The sequence below is a fragment of the Podarcis liolepis genome (genome assembly GCF_965112155.1).
Source record: "Podarcis liolepis genome assembly, chromosome: 3".
Taxonomy (NCBI): domain Eukaryota; kingdom Metazoa; phylum Chordata; class Lepidosauria; order Squamata; family Lacertidae; genus Podarcis; species Podarcis liolepis.
Window position 1 is genome coordinate 46,598,860 of NC_139557.1, and position 20,044 is coordinate 46,618,903.

The window sequence follows — 20,044 nt, forward strand, 5'->3', positions numbered from 1 at the left end:
TTCCAATCGTCAATTTGCCGACCATACAGCAAGCCACAGCCCCATTGATTTTAATTAGCTGTACACTTCACTCATGATTAGTAGTGGGTTGCTGTCCTTAGCAATGTCACTCTCCCAAAATATATAAAATGAAAGAAGGGGACAGAATAAAAACTTGCTGTTACTGGAGCTGCACCAACAATGTACCACAGTGATCCCAGTGCTGTATAGAATTTCTGTACATATCATGGAAATTGCTTTAATTGTAAGAGCCTGACAGAGGTAAGCACTTTTTCCAAAGATTTATTTAATAACATATACCTTGTGCCTAGTTATCTGCTACTTAGGTTACTGACCAAGTCTGCATTGGCTTCAGTTCAGCAGCTCTTCAGCATCAAAGGCTTCCACTCTGTTCACTGCTCCTCTGGTAGGGATAAGCGTTCTAGGTGTTGTTATAGATACAACAAAATGTTGCACAAGTAACATTAACGTACCTAAGGCTGTAATTAATTAATTAATTAATTAATTAATTAATTAATTAATTCTGGTTTTGGTATATCTACATTCCCTACTGGGATACACACCTAAGTTGAAATCTTTTTTTATTTCAACTGACCGTGTTGTTTTCTTTTCCAGTACCTTTTGGTAATATTTCTTAACACTTTTTGTTTTTTCTGCAGTGGTACATTATTGAATCTACCCTGACTCATCCTGCTGGGTAGGTGCTATTTACCTTCTGTGAAGAAGAACAGATAGAAAAAAGGAAAGAAAATGTTACTTACAAGTAAACTCAAAAACCTATGGGGAATAAACTATAACCATCAATTTCCCCATAAAATTCCATGCCAAAAAGCCACTGGAGGCTCCATACAACTCAGTAGGTTACAGCTCAAAAACCATCAAATTAAAAGTTTAACCGCAACAATAAAATCAGAAGGCTGCTTTCTGAAACTGGTATTTTTAGTAAGTGAACATTTGCACTCCCTAGGCAACTTTCTGCACAGTTCAAAATGGCCTGAATCCAGGTCCACCTTGTTAACAGTGACTGATTCATGTGTTACATTTCCCACTCGTGGAATCTTTCCTGACTCTCATGCTTGAATTCCTATGGGGAAATTCATAAAACATTGTGTTCAAGCATGCAAATTGCTTGTTTATCTATCTGTTTGCTTCAGAACTGAACTCCAAAACTAGAAAGGCTTACGCTGGTGTGGAAGCAAGTCACATGTAGAATCTGGCAGTGGCATCATTTACAGAAGCTAGATTGACAACTACTGAACAAGAGCACTCTCGCTGATGGCACCTTCCCTGATAGAATCCTTTCCAAGAGAGCTTGCCAAACACAATCCCTCCAGACTGTGGCCCAATTCATGTTTTAATAGAACAGCATGGCTGCCACTTCCCTGTGGCTGTCTGGACATTTGAAAGACAGAATTGTGTGGGGTCACAAGGATCACACATAATGATGGATGAATTGGGTCTTACTTAGATCAGGACTGTTTTTCAAAGTGTGCTGAAGAATAAGATTTGACCATGGATTGGGAAGAATATCTTGAATACCAGGCACTTCCACCTACACAAATAAGGCTTAGACTGAGCCTTGAGCGCTAGCGTATTTCATTGCTGTATTTTGAAAGCCCAAAACGTACTTGGGATAAGATTTCTAACGAACACAAAGGGGCTAACTTCTGAGTAAACACACACAGATAGACACGAAGTTCAGGTCCGCTCTTCTGACTGAGCAAGTCTCAGAAAAATCTGGCTTTCAGGAGATTGATTGCTTCCTAAATTACTCTAGTGAGTATTTGGATATTTATCCTAACCTGTTAGTCGAACATGCTTGTCACAGATGAGTAAATCAATGCCATTGACTGCTATCATTTGTGACTAGCAAAAATGGTTCCCTGAACTCTCCCAGAAGCGATTATAATTCCTCAGTTTCTTTATGGTTCCATTTCCAAAGTACGTGGAATTTACAAGAATTACCATCCTGGCTATATTGCTTGAATGTCTTAAACCACCAAAGGAAAGTCTCTAGACATATCACACTACTAATAGTGGTTTGACACACACTGATCACAGTATTGTCATATGTACATTTCTTTCAACCAATGGCTGAGTTGTGGGGAAACAAATTCTACCAGTCTTATGCATATTATGGACAGAATGGGAACCTCTGACATCACTCTGAGATTTTCAGCCAAATGTTTGGAATAAAAAAAAATCTAAACAAATGGATGCCATAATATTGATTAAATGTGTAATTGAAGAAACAATACTTAAAGACGGAAAAATAGAGGAGTCCAAACTGGCAAGAATCTTGTCTGTTGTGTCACTGGAATAGCAAAGGTGTTGAGAGGTCAGACTTACACAATAGGAAGAGAGCTCCATGCTTGCTTCTGGTTTTATGTATATTTATATGTGTACTCACTAATAGAATGAAATATTGCTGCATGTACTCCTGTCCCCTGAACTTGGACAGCAATTTGGTTTCCTTTGCAGTGAGGTCATTGGAGGTGTACTTGAGTTTATTTACAAATATACAAGTTTGGCCTAGGGGGAGGACCAGCTGAAACACACTGACAGACAGGAACATCCATTGCTCCCGCATCAGGTCTTCAGGAAGACAGACGTCGCTTTAAAGATTCTTATACAGTCCAAACTTCACTCTCTGTATATTTTTTTCTTAGCATCAAAACTGTCCATCTGCTTTCCACAAATGTCTTCTTGTTTACATTAACACCAACTTGGGGTGGCAGAGAGAGCGAGTCATCACCCTTCCAGATATTTCATGGACTATCCCTAAGGCTGTTGAGAGCTTTCAACCTTTAAATTCCATAACAAAATAGACAGTTGCAAAGACCATTAAGGTAATTCCCAGCAGCCTTGTTGGTCCAGTCACTTTAGCAGACTCTAGTGTAACAGTCATAGAATCACCATGTTGGAAGAAACTCCTAAGTCACCCAGCTCTCAATTACATGGCAATATGTAAAAATCAAACAAATGTTACTGATGGAGGGAGCAGCAAAAGCAGGTCTGAAAACATCCACCACAGAATGCAGATGTAGGCAAACAGGCTAGAAATTCTTCTGTCAAAAAAAGGTTGCTTGTTTTAACAACAGAAAGTCAAAATTCCTTCCTCATACACTGTGGTGTATTGCCTTATTCTATTTAATTCAAATGTATGAGTACATTTATAAAATCTCTATATTCCTTTGGGGTGATTATTTCACCTTTTCCTTTTTGCACCAACGTAGTCTACTAAAATGTATGGACCAAATGACAAAAGGTGTACATAATATTTTCATATTCTGGGTACTTTTGTTTCCTTATAGATGACTCATTCCCCTCCATTTGCTTCTCTTCATTTACATTGTACAATCCCTGCTCATGTAATTCCTTTCCTGCTACATGCTAAAGCAAATCCTTTTTCACTTCTTCTTTTCTTAGTAATGATTTGTGAATGAGCTCCCCCAAGCAAATCATCCCATTACACAACTCCTTCACTCCCTTTCTTCAAATCACTCCCACAGAAGCCACACACAGTGAGCTCTGTCCTCCTCCACAAAACCAATTCATGTTCCTTCCTCTAAATATGTGTAATCACTTTTGCTTAGATACGTAGATTACAATTACACATATAAGATTACCTCCATATATCCTCAAGCAGTTAATTGTGTGTGTGTGTGCGCGCATATACATTTGAATTATGATATCCCTTTCACACTTCCACCTACATACCATCCGACATTTGTCAGATAAAAACATAAACTTGTCATACATTAAGCAAACAAGGAGGTCATTGTAGAGCATTTAGCAAGCCTAATGAAAGATAGCAAGCTTCCTTTTGGGACTGGCAATTTTCTCCCTATTTTAATTTTGTTTTTGTTTGTTATGTAAAAACAATCAGATATAGTTCCTTTTCATAACCAGATGCAGCATTTTTTAAAAAAAATTGGTAGCAATTCAGAATCAGATATAAGCACATTTTTGTCTCTCGGATTCTAACTTTTCGTAGGTTTTAAGCATTCAGTACATCTTTACAAAGCTGTCACATTTGCTTCCCAAGCAAGCCCAGTATGGCTACTGTTTACAGTATTGCTACAAATTGCGAATATATAAGCAAGCTACACAGGGGTGGGGTGGGGGCAGGGGGGTCGTTCATAAAGCAAGTCATGCATCAAGGTGAAGGGAAGCGGTAGTAACATTGTGGCAATTTGTTGTGATCATGATGGGAGGGGACAGTAACAGAAATGTGATGTCACACTCATTCGTTTGCTTCTCCAGCATAGTAGTATTTTTGTGCATTGTCTGTTACTTTCAAATGCTGCCTTCCCTTGCTTTCTAATGTCCCCCACCCTTTTCACATGATATTTCACATTTGTACAGGTATACCAATATGTGCTAAAGATGCCATGATTGTGCGACACATACAGACTGCAGTGGTACCTCGGGTTACAGATGCTTCAGGTTACAGACGCTTCAGGTTAGACTCCGCTAACCCAAAAATAGTACCTCAGGTTAAGAACTTTGCTTCAGGATGAGAACAGAAATCGTGTGGCGGCAGTGGGAGGCCCCATTAGCTAAAGTGGTACCTCAGGTTAAGAACAGTTTCAGTTAAGAATGGACCTCCGGAACGAATTAAGTTCTTAACCCGAGGTACCACTGTGATACTTTGTATTGGAATGATAATGTGTGACAACCAGAAGGCAGATGTATGTGAAAGGTAGTTGACAATATTTTACGATGCTTATGACTACCCACACACAGAGTGAGTGGGAAGCAGGATATAGCCCAGCAGTGACCACCTCATAAGGCCTAGAGAAGGGAAAGGCTGGTGAATTCTGCACAAGTAGGGTGGGCAGGAGCCATTTTGGGCAAGAGCTTATGTTTGGAACATAGGAAGCTGTCTTGGTCTGTCCATCTAGCTCAATATTGTCTACACTGACTGGCAGTTGTTTTCCAGGGTTTCAGACAGGAAATATCTCCAGCCCTACCTGGAATATGAGGGATTGAATCTGGGACCTTATGCTTTGATGGCAAGTGCTCTACGACTGCGCTACTTCCCTTTACCACTATCTTGTTGGCGCATAATCAAACTTTGGGAGAGTAGTCTTGGCACTTTCATTTAGGAAATGATCTTTCTGGAAATCTTTGTATGTTTGTAAAATAGTGCTTAAGAACTGTTTTTCTATAGAATTCAATTCTGTGTAAAGTTATACAGTCACTGTCCCTTTAAATGGGTCTTAAAGACTTTCAGCAGCTATTCTTACATACAATTGGTGCTGTGTGGTTTCATCGTGGTCAAGATATGCCAGTTTATTGTAGGTTTTGTGCTCTTTTGAAATGTGGTTTTAAAAATGATTTTAGTTTGTGTATTGTGCAAATTGCTCTGGGGGTCCCCCCCCCAGCAAAAGCAATCTATAGATCTGTTTTTATAAATAGATTATACATAGTCACAAGTGGAAAGGAAGTTTGATCTATGATTGAAGATGATGCAGCAATAAAGCAGCAAGCACATTTGGAAAGCTAAGCAGGGTCCAGTATGGTTTCAAATTGGGTGGGGGACCACATATTGAGATTCCTGCATTGAATGGGTTGGACTAGATGGTCCTCAGGCTCCCTTCCAACTCTATAATTATATGATTCTATGTATACAAATTATATTTGTGAGAGGCTTTTTTTAAAAAAAGAGAGCCAACACCTGTCTTCTCCCCACACAAGTATGGTCTCATTCAGAACATGGAACTACCTTTAAAATCCCATTTGAGTAACAGTTCCAGGAAACTTGCCACAGTTCCCCTACCTACCATTAATTTGGAACAATTTGCTCTGCCACCGGCACAAGAGTCTGGAGTCAAAGATCAGGGCCTTTGGACTTCACTTCACTTCACTTCACTTGTGAGATATACCCTTTGCATTTGTATGAATGAGATAAAGTTTTCAACTGCCCAAGATGTCTGCCTGTTGTTTGAAATAGCAACAGCACTCCAGATTGTTTAAGACAGTATAACCAAGCACTGTGGGAAAATCCCAAATCCCAAAGTGATGTATAGTGTGTGTGTGTGTGTGTGTGTGTGTGTGTGTGTGTGTACATTCACACATGTATATAGGAGTCAAAACACTAACTGGAAATGGCTATCCAGGGTTTCAGACTGGAGTCTTTGCTAGCCCTGCCTGGAGATGTGAAGGATGTTGTACACTGCCTTGTTGTACACTAAATTGTTTTGAATGCTTTCTATCCACCTGGAATTAGGAGGAAAAAGAGAAGATAATCTATCAATGTCTTTGTCCAAATGTCTCAGCTGCCAGAGATGGAGGTGGCAAATGAAGAGAGGCCACTCTTGGTTGTGTTGCCTATACAATTGCTCCCATTTCCCACCAAGTGAAAACCACTTTATTCTTGGAGGCCTTTTAAAAGCCTCCATAATTCAAAACCGCCACCCACCTATGTTGGTTTTCTTGCTGGTTTTGCATCTTCTCTCCATTTTTATATTGAATGGTTGTTGGCCATATTTTGTGAGCTGCATTTGGGATCTTTGATCAAGGTGGTTAATATTTGTTTGTTTGTTTTTTGTTCCTAAATCTCACTTTTCCTCTAAGGTGCTAAAGGTGGCCTGCATTGTTCTCCTCTTCACAACACCCCTGTGAGGCTGAGAGGCAGTGACTGGTCCAAGGTCACCCAGTAAGCTTCATGGCTGAGTGGGGATTTGAACCTGGTCTCCCAGGTCCTAGTCCAATATTCCACCCACTATACCACAAGTTGCAGGCTTAGTCTTTCTTTAAAAACAAAGAAACCACCAAGTAAAAGTTGACCATTCCTCCAAATTTTGCCTATTTCTGACAGGCTAAAATGGTCTCCCCATACAGGTTTTCAAAGCTTATGAGTCCACATATATTTGGAATATTTACCAAAATGGATGCCAGCCAGGTTCATAGAAAGGATACCACAACATCTTTAACCAGGCCTTTGGCTGATCAACATCTATTGCCCTTTCAAAGGTGTTGCAGAAGGGCGAATTATTGTGTTGTCTTTGTTTTTAATTTTGTTATGCATTTTGTTTTGTTTTTATATTGTAATTTTATGTTGTGAGCCACCCTGAGATCTATGGGTATGTAGCAGTATACAAATGTAATAAATAAAAATAAATAAATTCAGTGGTACCTTGGCACTCAAATGGCTTAGTTGTCAAACAAATTGGCTCCCAAACACCAAAAACCTGGAAGTAAGTGTTCCAGTTTTTGCATGTTTTTTGGAAACCGAACATCCAACGCGGCTTCCACTTGAGTGCAGGAAGCTCCTGCAGCCAATCGGAAGCCATGCCTTGGTTTTTGAACGGTTTCGGGAGTCAAACAACTTCCAGAATGGATTAAGTTCAAGGACCAAGCTACCACTGTAATCACTTTGAAAGCAAGGCTAATTCTGCCAGGCTTGAAAGAGCTGCGTTCAAGCTGGTCTCCCCAACAGAAGGCATATCATTAGCTTGCCTCAAAGTGATGCCATAACCAGTGGTAGGTAAAGCTCATGTACAGCAATCCCAGTGCAAACCTGCATGAGCTGTACAGCATTAGAGGGACTGCTTAATTCAGATCATAAAGGCACGTCTCAGCCCATGATGACACAGGAAGAGAAGTAAATGAAGGAAAACAGGATGATTAAATGCTTGGAAACTTTTGTTGCAATATTCAGGAAGTATACAAGTTTTCCTAATTCATCATACTATTTATTTATTACTAGTAAATTAATGGGCTTCTGAAAAGAATTCATTACCCTTTTTACACACACTGCTACTTGCGGATCATTTATTCATCTGTGTTATCTAGTGTGACTAAAAACAGCTGTAATTACATTGTTAAACACTGATTAATAAGCAGCCCACATCACTAATAAAAGGAAACAAGCTAAAAAATAAAGTGCAAGCTCATTTAAAAAAATAAAATAAAAATGCAACCCCATCCTTAACAGATCTACTTGGAAGTATATTGCATTAATTCAATTGGACTTACCTTCAAGCAAAATATGCTCAGAATTGTCATTGGTTGTATAGTTGTATAAAAACCTCTCTTTTTCTTCTGCAAAGAATGATTTGGCAGATGAATAGGAGAAGAGTAATGGAAATAAATAACTAAAACATTTCCCTGGGAATGAATACGGGACTTAACCAATATTCATTTCAGCCTGATGACATTTTCTTTGAGAAACACAAGTAAGCAGGTTTGTTTACATGAAGACAGACTGAGCCGACAATCCTAGGTCTACTTGCCTGCAAATAAGCCTCAATGAACTCAATCAGAATTTCTTTTGACTAAATATTGACAGGATTGTGCTTTCAAGCTTCAATCCTATAGACACTTACCGGGCAGTAAGTCCTAATGAGTACAGCGATACTAACTTCTGAGCTAACACACATAGATAGGATTGCACTGTTAATTCTACCAGCAAAGCAGCATTTCCTCAGCATGAATAACATGTTTAGTTCTTCAGACAAGTATATTTTGCATACTTATATTAATTATGCAATTAACTTTCCAGCCATGTTGAGTCTGGGTCTGTTTTATGGATTAGCGACAGGGTGACACATTAAGCCACCCCAGCATTTCATTATTATTTTTTCCAGGAAATTCAGTTTGATGGGAGCAACATGTCGCAAATTGTTAAGTGTCGGAAATTGGAACAGCTGCTAATGGAAAACAAGAATGCTTCAAACTCTTGATAGAATCAAGCTACTTACTTTTACAGTATGAAGTTATAGGGATTTAAAATGAACAATAAGGCTTTTAAGAAAGCTTTCACATAAACGTTTTCAAGAACAACCTGTCCTAAAAGATCAGTGTGGCTCATTAATGCATATTAAAAATTGAATTAAATATTCTTTTCAAACAATGAAACAATGTTGCAGTGTCTGACTCAATGCAAGGAGTTAGGGATAAATTACGGTACGCATTGTATACAAAACTGTATACCAGGAGCCTGATGGTCCTTTTATTCTTTTGAAAAGCTGTTTTGGAAGGGGGCAATTCAAAGCAGAGTGTCAAGGGGTGCAAGTTCTTTTCTCATCTACCATATTCCTGATAAAAATCTTCCCCTTCCTGCAGCAGCATTCTTTGCAGTATTATAGTAGGAGGAATATCAGTACATATAGTAGGAATATCAGTACATAAGGCTGCAATCCTATATTTTGGACTAAGCCCAACTGACTGCAATGGGACTTCTGAGTGGACATGTATAGTATTTATAGTCATCCAAACTCATCATTGGTATTCTGGAAATCTTTCTTCCTCCTTGTCCTGGAGAATTTTGTAAATCAAGAAAGGGGCACATCTTCCTTATATCTCCTTTAATAGATAACCACTAGCCATACTGTCTGGGTTTTCTGGGTAATCTAACAGTCTTTAGACAACCATAGGTTCTCCATCTTGTTGTAAATGAGGATTTTTTTTTGTTCTCCTGTATGATTTACTTGTACTGCTGTGTGTTAATTGGTTTTATGTGCTTTGCACATTACAGGGTGTTACTGTTAATTTGTTGGCCTTGGTAGTGATTGTGTGATTAATAGCGGTTGGAGTCTTCTGTTGCTAGGCCTTACCACAGGTGAGAATACTAATTTACTTGACTGCAACAGTTATAAACAAACTTCTATAGCCAGCTGCTTCCACCACAGCTTTCCGTTACAACAGAGGTTGATGGAAACATTGGGAGGAAAATCAAAATGGAGAAGAACATGTGGAAATCACTGCATTTTAAATCCACATATTTTTATATTGAGAAGATCCCTGCCCCTCTACCTGCTAAAAAAACCCCAGTCTTTCCCAAGCCACAATAAATGTCTGAAAGAGATTGAGATTTCAAGTATCTTGCAGTTTTACATTTAGCAAACAGAAAACTTCTATGCAGCCACCCCTGCTGGCCTTTCATAAGATTTCATATAGTCAGACTATTCCAGTTTAGGCAGAAAGTCTACAGCTGAGATTAGTACACACAATGCATCTTTCCTAGAGTGTACCTTCCAGAATTTTAGCTGGTATGCCTCCTCTTTGACTCAGCTGGTCCTCTAAAGGCTACGGAGACCAGAAGGGCAATTGAATGGCTCCCACCACTTAGAATTAGAGATACTTAGAGTTGATTTGCCTATGTTCCACCTATTCCTATTTACCGAGAGCAGTTTCTCCCCCCTTTTCTGCAAATAACCATCTCTAGTTTACCTTTCAAAATGGTGAACATGTATACAAATACGTACTAGAGTGCACTAGCTTCTCTTACACACCCTGCTGCTTGTTAACGGCTTATCCAGATACTTGGTAAATGTTGCTGACTACTTGGGTTGCAGCTGTTCTGCAATAAATAAAACCAGATCCATTGTGAAATTTAATATTCTGTTAAAATTCTTAAGTTTTCCAAAAAACGAACCTGTTACGGCCAGCCTGGTTATGTGCCCTGCTTTAAAAGCCAGTGCAGGGCAGGCTATTGCAGGTGAAAGGAATATGGCCCATTGAGAGGAACTGTCAGTCATATATAATAGTGGTTGCTGGGGCAGAAGTGGATTGGGCAGAGATCTACGCAGAGTGAAGATAACAAATGTGTAAGTATCCCTATATGAATCAGTCAGATGGAGGTATGGATTTACACACATGGAGAGTGAAATGAAGTAAAAAGTACTAGCAAGAGCACAAATGTTTTTGAGTACCGTAGTTCTTTGCCCAAATTTGGATTTAATAACACACGATCTACGCTCTGTGTTGATTCTGTTACGTTGGCGGTGAAATCCTATACATGTCAGAAGCAAATCCCCTTGTGTTCAGTGGAGCTTTCTCCCAGCTAAGTAGGTCTAGAACTGCAGTCTTACTCTGATTGCACAGGTATCTGAGATAAATAAAGATTTGTGTTGTTGCATTCACTTTGATAGGTGTTGGGGTGCATTTTACACTAGTGTTTTAGTTTAAAATCTTTTTTGCTGGTGAGCTGCGTTGAGAGGGCTTTTTGTTCTGAAAATAGTAAAAGACAAAACTTACAGCTGATCTATAAATTGAGGTAGGCAATATAGTACATAATTAATGGGAGTGAACCTGTTTAGATTGCTACTGTGTTTGAATGCATACTACCTTCAAGTCCACATAAAGCTATGTCAGAAAAAGAGGCTTTAAATCTAGGGGCTCCCCCAACCTCTCTGATACACAGGTTTTCTGCATTATTATTATTATTATTATTATTATTATTATTATTATTATTATTATTATTATTTTATTATTATTATTTATTATTATTACTATACAAACAGAGTTTTGTTTTGTTTATCCATGGGAAAAACGGGAACTCCATACCTTATGGTTTATCTATATTTGTGTATGGCTATTATTTTTTAAAAAAACAAATAAAGCCACACCTTTCATGATAAGACTACAAGCTGACTATTTATTAGGGTTTGAGCAGTATGGAATCCGTTGACGACCAAACAAGAAAAGCCACACACACATATACCAACTTCTGCTGCTAGGAAGTTTAAAATAATATGTTTTTAAACATATTGATGGCATTATTACTCTTCGGCCAAAAGTTACGGTATATATTTGGGAAAGCTACTGGATGGGAATGGTAACGTATCTGATCTCTCACTCCCAGACTTGTATACTTGAACACTTGCAGGATATCCATGCTATAACTCAGCACTGATGACATGATAATCCAGGGTTATGGATGTTGTATGTAATGGTGGGAATAAAAAAGTAACACTTTCCGTGTGTGTACTGGATTTATAATTTTGCTTTCCTGGTTGTTTCAGTATATCTTGCACGAAAATGCACAAGCCAATTATTTTGCATTGTTGCGCATCAAGTGGATGCCATGTTCTGTAGAAGATACTATATGTTTCTAGCATGGATGGCGCAGGGATTCACAAAAAAACTGGATTTGACAATGCCAGTGCCTATAATAATTCTATCACCATGAGCCAACTCCAAACCTGGAGGAGGGGGAAAATTAAGAATAAAATCTAACAGTTTGATCATAAATATTAGTATAGTAGCCTCCATCTTACTTTTTTATGTGCAGTGACACCAAAATACAGTATGTATATTAAGCATAAAGGCAATCTGTATATCTCTGTTGGTTAGAGCATGGTGCTGATAACACCAAGGTTGCAGGTTTGATCCCTACAGGACAGCTACATAGTTCTGCATTGAAGGGGATTGGACTACATGATTCTTGGGGTTCCTTCCAATGCTATAATTCTGTGAGCCATCATATAAAAAGGACGTGCATAATACTTTTGTGTAACACCCACCCTTGACATATTCTTTATGTTTCCAGCTGTAGATTTCTAATAAATACTTGGTCATAGAATGAAACTACAGATGTTGGTGGATTGCATGACTCCTTGGCTGAAGTGAATACCTGAAGCCCTGAGTTTTTCTCCAGCTAGCATTTTACAGCCTCTGCTCTGGCTTTGGTGATGGGAAGGATCCAGCACGAGAAGGGTGGTCAGACCTATCTGTCTGTCTAGCTGACTGGCTTTTCTTGTTTCCATCCTTCCTTACTAACAGCCGCACCTGGTATGTTAGGGAATGTAATGTTTCCAGGGCACCAGATGTTGCCAGGGGTGCCTTGGGAAAACTGAAACGTCCAGCACTTCAGGTGCCAGGATTGGGAGAATGCAGACAGAGAGGAGGAGACCTAGACATCTCTGCTTCTGTAACTGTACTAGGTGAGGGAGGCAGCAGCATTGAGGGGCAAAATTAAAATTATTCTGCTGCAAAGAACTTTTTCTCCAAGCATTTGCCACTGTTTTAATTTTTGGTTCCAATCTAAAATATTCCAGAGGGAGCTTACCCTCCTCTAAGTAGAGATGGAGAATTCAATGGAGGTTTCAAACAGAGTTTAAAAGAAGCCTATTAACCACGTTTAGGCTGCACCTGTATTGTACTTCATTACTAGAGAAGTTTATTGCTATTTAGGCCCCATTATTATAAGTGCATAGCATGCTTTTATTACCCTCTAATATGTGTAAAGTTCTTTTTTTTTAAAGAAACAGATTCAGCTCACCTCCTGTGTGACTGTGGTTAGATGCTGTGGAGTTGTAAAGTCTCCATTTAAAGACTGTACATCATAAAAAACATTATAGTTTTATTAATGATCGTGTAGGTTTAACATACTGTATAATAAAGGATCAATGCTATAACATGATTAGCTACCTTATGTTATATGATTTCGGCTAATGAGGAAAGACAGCTCAACAGCCACATGACCAGGGGTGGCAAAATGTGACTTATTGACAAACAAGGAAGCTTTTCCTGCTTACGTGTTGTTGCTTCTTTTTCTACTTCCATTACACTAGAAGCCTTTGTATTATTGGTAGAATGGTGTTCAGCCTTTTGTTTAGGGTCTTTTACCTTTAACCAGGCTTGTGGGAGATCTTTTAATATTTCTTAGCATTAGATTTACTTGCCCAAGTAAATATAGCTGATGAAAGAGAAGCTGGCGATCCATAAAAGACCAGGCTGCAGGGATCCTCATTAATCTTCTAATGGTTTTTGCTGTCATCCGTCTTTAAAGTTCCTTGCCTTGTAAAGTATTTGTGGTGAAAGCTGGAGCACTCTCGGCCTTCCACTAAGCAGTGACTTCCAGCCAGATCTCCAACAAAAGCTTTCAAACAGTTTTAGTTTCAGCTGTGTCATTGGCCAGGTTTTCCACCATAAAAGGGAAAATATTGTTTGTTTAAATGGGTGTTACAAAGCCAAGGAAAGGATCAGGAGCAGAGGCAGAATCAAAGCAAAAAGACACCCCCCATTTCATTCTCTCTCTCTCTCTCTCTCTCTCTCTCTCTCTCTCACACACACACACACACACACACACACAGAGAGAGAGAGAGAGAGAGAGAGAGAGAGAGAGAGAGAGAGTCTTGCTATCTACACTCAGTAATGTGATTAGTAGCTTGTCTTGCTATGGGGAGTTGATAAAATAAAGCATTTTTGAATTAATTCTGTATATCAAAAAAATTGTTTTGTTGTTGTAAAATTCAGAAGACTAAGTTGAACAGTCTGATTAAAAGAGCCTCGGAATGATCCAAACCGATGGGGCTAAATTGGCTCAAATGAAATGACTGCATTCTACTTTAACAAATTTATAGATTGGACTGGCATGGTTTCAGAATGCACATTTACCATACAGCAAGTCCTTACTTCTAAGCAAATGTGCATAGGATTGGGCTGCTGGGCTGCAATCCTATGCATACTGAGCTGGGTGTGGGCACAACTGCATGTAAAGGAGCTTACCTATGAGTAAGCATGGGTGGATCCTATTATTATTATTATTATGGGTGATTTCAAGGTGCTGAGTGAAACAATGGTTAAATGTGCTTGTTGTTCAGAGCGTGTATTTCCACATGAGAAACAATCTGTACACCTATAAGGATTTTTTTAAAAAAATCTTTTGCTTTTTTGGAATGTGTTCCCAATTAGTTTTATAAAAAGAAGGCACTCATCTGGACTAGGAACAAGTCCCTTCTCACCATCTGTTATGGATTTTTGTTTTGAGTTATAGACCCCACGTTCCATTAAAGAACTAAGTTTTAAAACACTGTTATAAAGTGCTAATATTTGGATAACCCACAATGGCCAGGTAAGCACAACTTCACATGAGAACTGGGATCCGACCACACATAAAGCTTTCAGCCCCTTTGGGAACACACACACATATATAGATTATGTGCTAATTATTACAGGGTAATTTACAAAAATGAGAACACAGGCTGTGTACAGACAACATGCTATTTAAGGCTGAAGCAAAAAGTCAAATGTGGTTAAATTAGGATGGATGATGACAATTAATGTAAGCAAAAAAATTGGCTTGGGCTTAGCAGTTAAGGGTCAAATTAGAAACTGGGCTATAGTCCCATAACATATTTATCGGTTGTAGGTGAACAGAAGGCCTGGTTGTATTCACAGGGCAATCTGTGAGCAAACTTACTTGGGAGTAAGCCCCGCAGGAACTTAGGTTAGAATAGAATGGTGCTTTCAGGCTATTTTCCCCTCTCAAAATGAAAATGAATCTGAGCTGTACAGAAAGAGGGGCTCTAAACACCACAGGCATTTTTAAATTGCTTACCCACCACTTTGTAATACATAGAAGGATTCAGTTATGAAATTATTTAAGAGAACTAAAGAATAGGCTTGTTCAGGGGTTCTAAACTCCTTGCATGCTTTTCTTGCTTAGCAAGGAAGGTCAGGGCTAGCATTCATGGAGTTATTTGGTGTGGCACATGTGTATATGACTCTGCCCTTCTTCTCCACTGAGTGTCTAGGTCAATGCCTGAATGGAGCTTAAGTGCAAAGCTGATTCAGCAGAAGTAGCTGTGTGAGGAAGTTGTACAGAGGCAGAACACTTATCCTCCGCTGGGAGTAAGCCCATACAACACATGCTTCCAGTCCTATTGATTGCAATGGAGTGTTAGGTTAGACACAACTAATTTGTCCCTTAGCTTGAATTCAGCTAAACCTGTGCGCTAATAGAAGTGAATGCAAGGGCTCCTACTGGTGCACTAGAGCTTTCCTCCCCTCCCCGCTGCCTGTGGTCCCCACCCCTCCCCCAAATCTATTCTGGAGGGGTTGGGAGAACTCCCAGAATAATGTGAATGGGGGATGAGGATAGGAGGGATTGTTCTGTCTGGCAAGCAGAAATACTTGCGATGATGAAATGATCATATTATAGTTATGCTGAATCCCCCCCTTTAATTCCAGTGGGGCAAACAGCCTGACCTTAATCATACTTCCCACCCCCCACCCCCAAAGTCTAGTCTTACTGATTTTTAGTGGGATGTATGTCCAAGGAAACATGGCTAGGTATGTTGCAACCGTCTTTATCTGAACATGGACCAGTCCCAGATGTGTTTAGCGAAAGCATGTGGATTTGAAAACTGCTAAAAGTAAAATACAGTGGTACCTCGGGTTAAGTACTTAATTCATTCTGGAGGTCCGTTCTTAACCTGAAACTGTTCTTAACCTGAAGCACCACTTCAGCTAATGGGGCCTCCCGCTGCCACTGCACCGCCACTGCGCGATTTCTGTTCTCATCCTGAAGCAAAGTTCTTAACCTTAGGTACTATTTCTGGGTTAGTGGAGTCTGTAACCTGAAGCATATGTAACCTGAAGCGTATGTAACCCAAGGTACCACTGTATGTTTATGTATAATTGTGCCAGATTTCACTTGAAACTGTTTTGCTTATTTCAGTGATTTTTAGGCTGCCCTTTGGAGCCAGGCCATCACAAACTCTACTAACTTGAGCCTCGTCTATGCTCAGCCTTGGTACATCCAGCAATTCATGTACCACCCTCATGTATTCATGCATAAGGCAGAATCCATGTGGAGGGATCCAAGATCCTGGCATGGGATCAGCAGCCTAGTTATGTATTCCAGTTTGATTGCACTGCAACATCAATAGCCATTACTGACCCTCACTATTGCCCTTGCCAGCATTATACTTGTTTAAAATTCCAAAAGAAAAAAAAAAGTATGCACACAAACTAGCTTAAAACTACATGGTTTAATAGCCATGTATATTTCTTACCCTCATCTCCAAAACAGTGCTTTTTGGTTTCTTTTCATCTTTTGTTTAATCAACACATGTCATTAGCATATTCTCCACTCCAGTCATCCAGCCATTACTGAAAATATTGAATCATCTGAACACCGGTGTAGGCCTCTCTTAGACACCTCATTTAATAATTCCTGCCAACTTGACAACCAGCCATTAGCAGTTAGAGAGGGAGAATAATTTGCACTGAGTAATTTATAGGATGACTTTTACCTTTTTATCATTACAAATTGTTTGTGAGAAAAATAAAAGTGTCATCTAGAGTTATCCACTGAATAATCACTTGGGCATCTACTGGTTTGCAATCACTGGGAAAATTCCGTATACAGATTTCTTCTTCAAGCAAAATAACCTTAACGGTGGTCTTTTAACCAAAGGACATGTTCTTGTTTGTTATTTGTTAAGCAATATTGTTAAGCAAGAGTGCATGTGAAATATACTTATAAGGTATCAATTCTATATTCACTCACTTGTGAACAAGCACCATTGTATTCAATGATTGAATCCAGGGCTGGAACTGGAACTTGCCAGAACTCAATTTTGGCATCTTTCAGGTGGGCGCCATTGCCATTCTAAGAGAATGAGGGAGGTGTTCATCTCTTTTTTCTGGGAAAATAGCAATGGTTGTAGCCAAGTGCAAGCTCAGTTCTGCTTATGCAATGCGACTTCCTCTTCCTATCCTTCCCTTGCACACTTCCAAAATCTATCCCAGAGGATCCCTCAATTCTATTTTGTAGATTTTGAAGGTCTATCATGGGGGAGAGGAAAAAGAAGTTCCATTGCACCAGCAGAAGTCTGTTGCATGTGGAACAATAGCAATGGATACAACCAGTGCTTTTTTCTGGGGGGACCCAGGGGTATTCATACGCCTAAACATTTTGTGAATCTTTGTACTTTTGTTCATTTACTGTATTTATTTTTCCCAATTTGAAATATAAAATGGTGATTTTCTTGAGTCAAAATGAGAGTATCCCTAAACACTTTTTAAAGGGGGGGGGGAGCACTGGATACAACCCATAGTTCTGAGCAGACATATGTAAAATTATTCTGTAAAAATAGTTCTGGGAGTGTAATAGGTAAGAAACTTAGGCTGCAATCCTAGGCACATTGACTTGGGAGTAAGTTCCATTGTGCCCAAGGCTAGATTACTACAATGCACTTTATGTGAGGCTCGCCTTAGGCTTGGACCACAAGCTGTAGCAGGTGCAAATGCAGTTGGTTAACTGGATCAACATATTGCCAGCATATAATTCTTGTGCCGGGCAATTTTCACTGGCTACCAATATGTAACCAGGCCAAGTGAAAGGTTTTAGGACTGGTATACAATGCCCTTAACAATTTGGAACCAGCGTGTCTGAGACATCACCTTGCCCCCCGATATACCTGTACATGCCTTATGCCCCTGGGGTCTTCAGAATGAAATTGCTAGGTAGTTTTAGGCCAGCTCAGGAACTGTCTTGTGTTTTATTGATTTGTAAGCTGCTCTGGGAGCTTTTTTTTGGCTGAAAAACCAGGTCTACAGATGCTAAATAAATAAATAACATGAGTTTCTGTTGTTGCTATTATTAGTTCCTTGATTCTGCGGATATCCCCGTTACAAAAATTGTTGATAGAAATATATGTGGAAAGTTGACTGGGCTCATAGAATCATTCTGAGTGAGAAATACTCAAGTCCTCCCCTCCCCCACCTTCTTCATATTTTTACATCAGCTTCTAGGCATAATGTTGTTTGCATTTTGCATTAGCTTCCTAAACCACTGTGAAAATGTCATGTAGAACCATATCAAATGTCTTCCAAATGTCAAGATGTACTGCATTAGAGCCATATGATTAATCCTATTGAAGTCATTGGGACCACTTGTAGGAACTTGGAGGCTTACGGTGGCAATCCTGCTCCGCTGAAATCGCCCCAGTTTTTGCTATTGACTTCAGTGGGTGAAGGATCCCACCCATGAACCCAAATTAGCTATTTGATCATTTCATTTTACCTAAATGCTTGGACGTTGATTGCATTAATTGTTCGAATAATACACCAGGCTTAAGTTAAACCTTCTGTTGTGGCTAACTGTAAATGCTATCATATGCAGCTGACCTGAGAAAGGAACAGGCTATTTTATGCATAGTCAGTGGTCCTGCTCAAGTACTGTAGGGAGATAAATTTTGAGGGGAGGGAATCTACCACAGATAACCAACAATTCCTCCGCACATGGTTGTTGTGTATCACATATAATGCTCTTTCCCCTTCAGTGTGCATGAATGAGCTCACATGTATGCTACTGTACATACAGAACGTTAAGAAGCAGTAATACCAAAGAGTGGGCTATATCTCTTTAACAATTATATGAATAACATTGTATCAGTTTGTTATCTTGTTACGATATTCAGGATAGCGAATTAGGGCATGATCCACCAAACTAAAACACTTCAAAAATCCCTGTTGATTTCAGTAGAATAAAGTGTGCATTTAACATACCCCTTGAAATGTACAGTAGTTACATGAGCTTAACTTGGGGCTTAAGCTTCTCCTGCATAGAGATATCCATTCATTGTGATCTTCCTGGATTTACCCTTCCTGGGTGTGCCAGTCTGTCAAAGTCCATCTTGTGGCAACCCAGGAGAAGGCCTTTTCCATTGTGGCACCCAGCTTGCAGAATTGCCTAAGGCATGTGCCAACCTTGAAGTGTTTCTGTCAGTCACTAAAAGCTTACCTTTCACCACAAGTGTTTGCTGGTCATTGATACCTAGCTTGTTGTAATTATCATATTGGTCTGAATATAAGCCACAATTTTTTTTTCCAAATCCCAACCGTGAAAAGTTAAAAGTGTGGCTTAAATTCGTGACCTTACAAATATGGGCTTTTATGGGACTTCTGGTGAGGCAAGATGGCAGGAGCCATGGCAGTGTGTAACTCCCAGGACCACCAGCACCAGCATAAGACACAATTTTAAGGGAGCAGCTTATATTTGGGTATTGTCTTTTTCTTTTCTTCCCCTTGAATTTTAAAGGTACGGCTTATTTGTGGGTGCGGCTTATATTCGGGCCAATATGGTATTATAGCTTGTTGTGGATGCTCATGTATCTATTGTTTCAATGTATTGATTTTCATTTTGTCTTCTATGGCTCTAAAATTGCCTTGGAAGTTTTCATGAAAGGCAGTATAGAAGTGTTATAAACAAACATACATAGCTGGATCAAGTAATTCTTTTATAAACCATTGACTGACAAATTCCTGAAATGGGTAAATGAGATCAGTTGTCAACCCATGAATGATATGGGGATATTGCATCAAATTCATTTACCTCAAACAGTTCAGAAAATGATACAATAAATCAGTATAGGGTTTAGCAACTGTATCATCTTGTACAAGCTTTAAATACTTACAGCACAGTAGTCTATAATGGCTATTAAGTTATAGTTACTGTTACTGTTACTAAGTTACTATAGTTACTAAGTTACTGTTATCGGCATCTGCAAAGGAACAT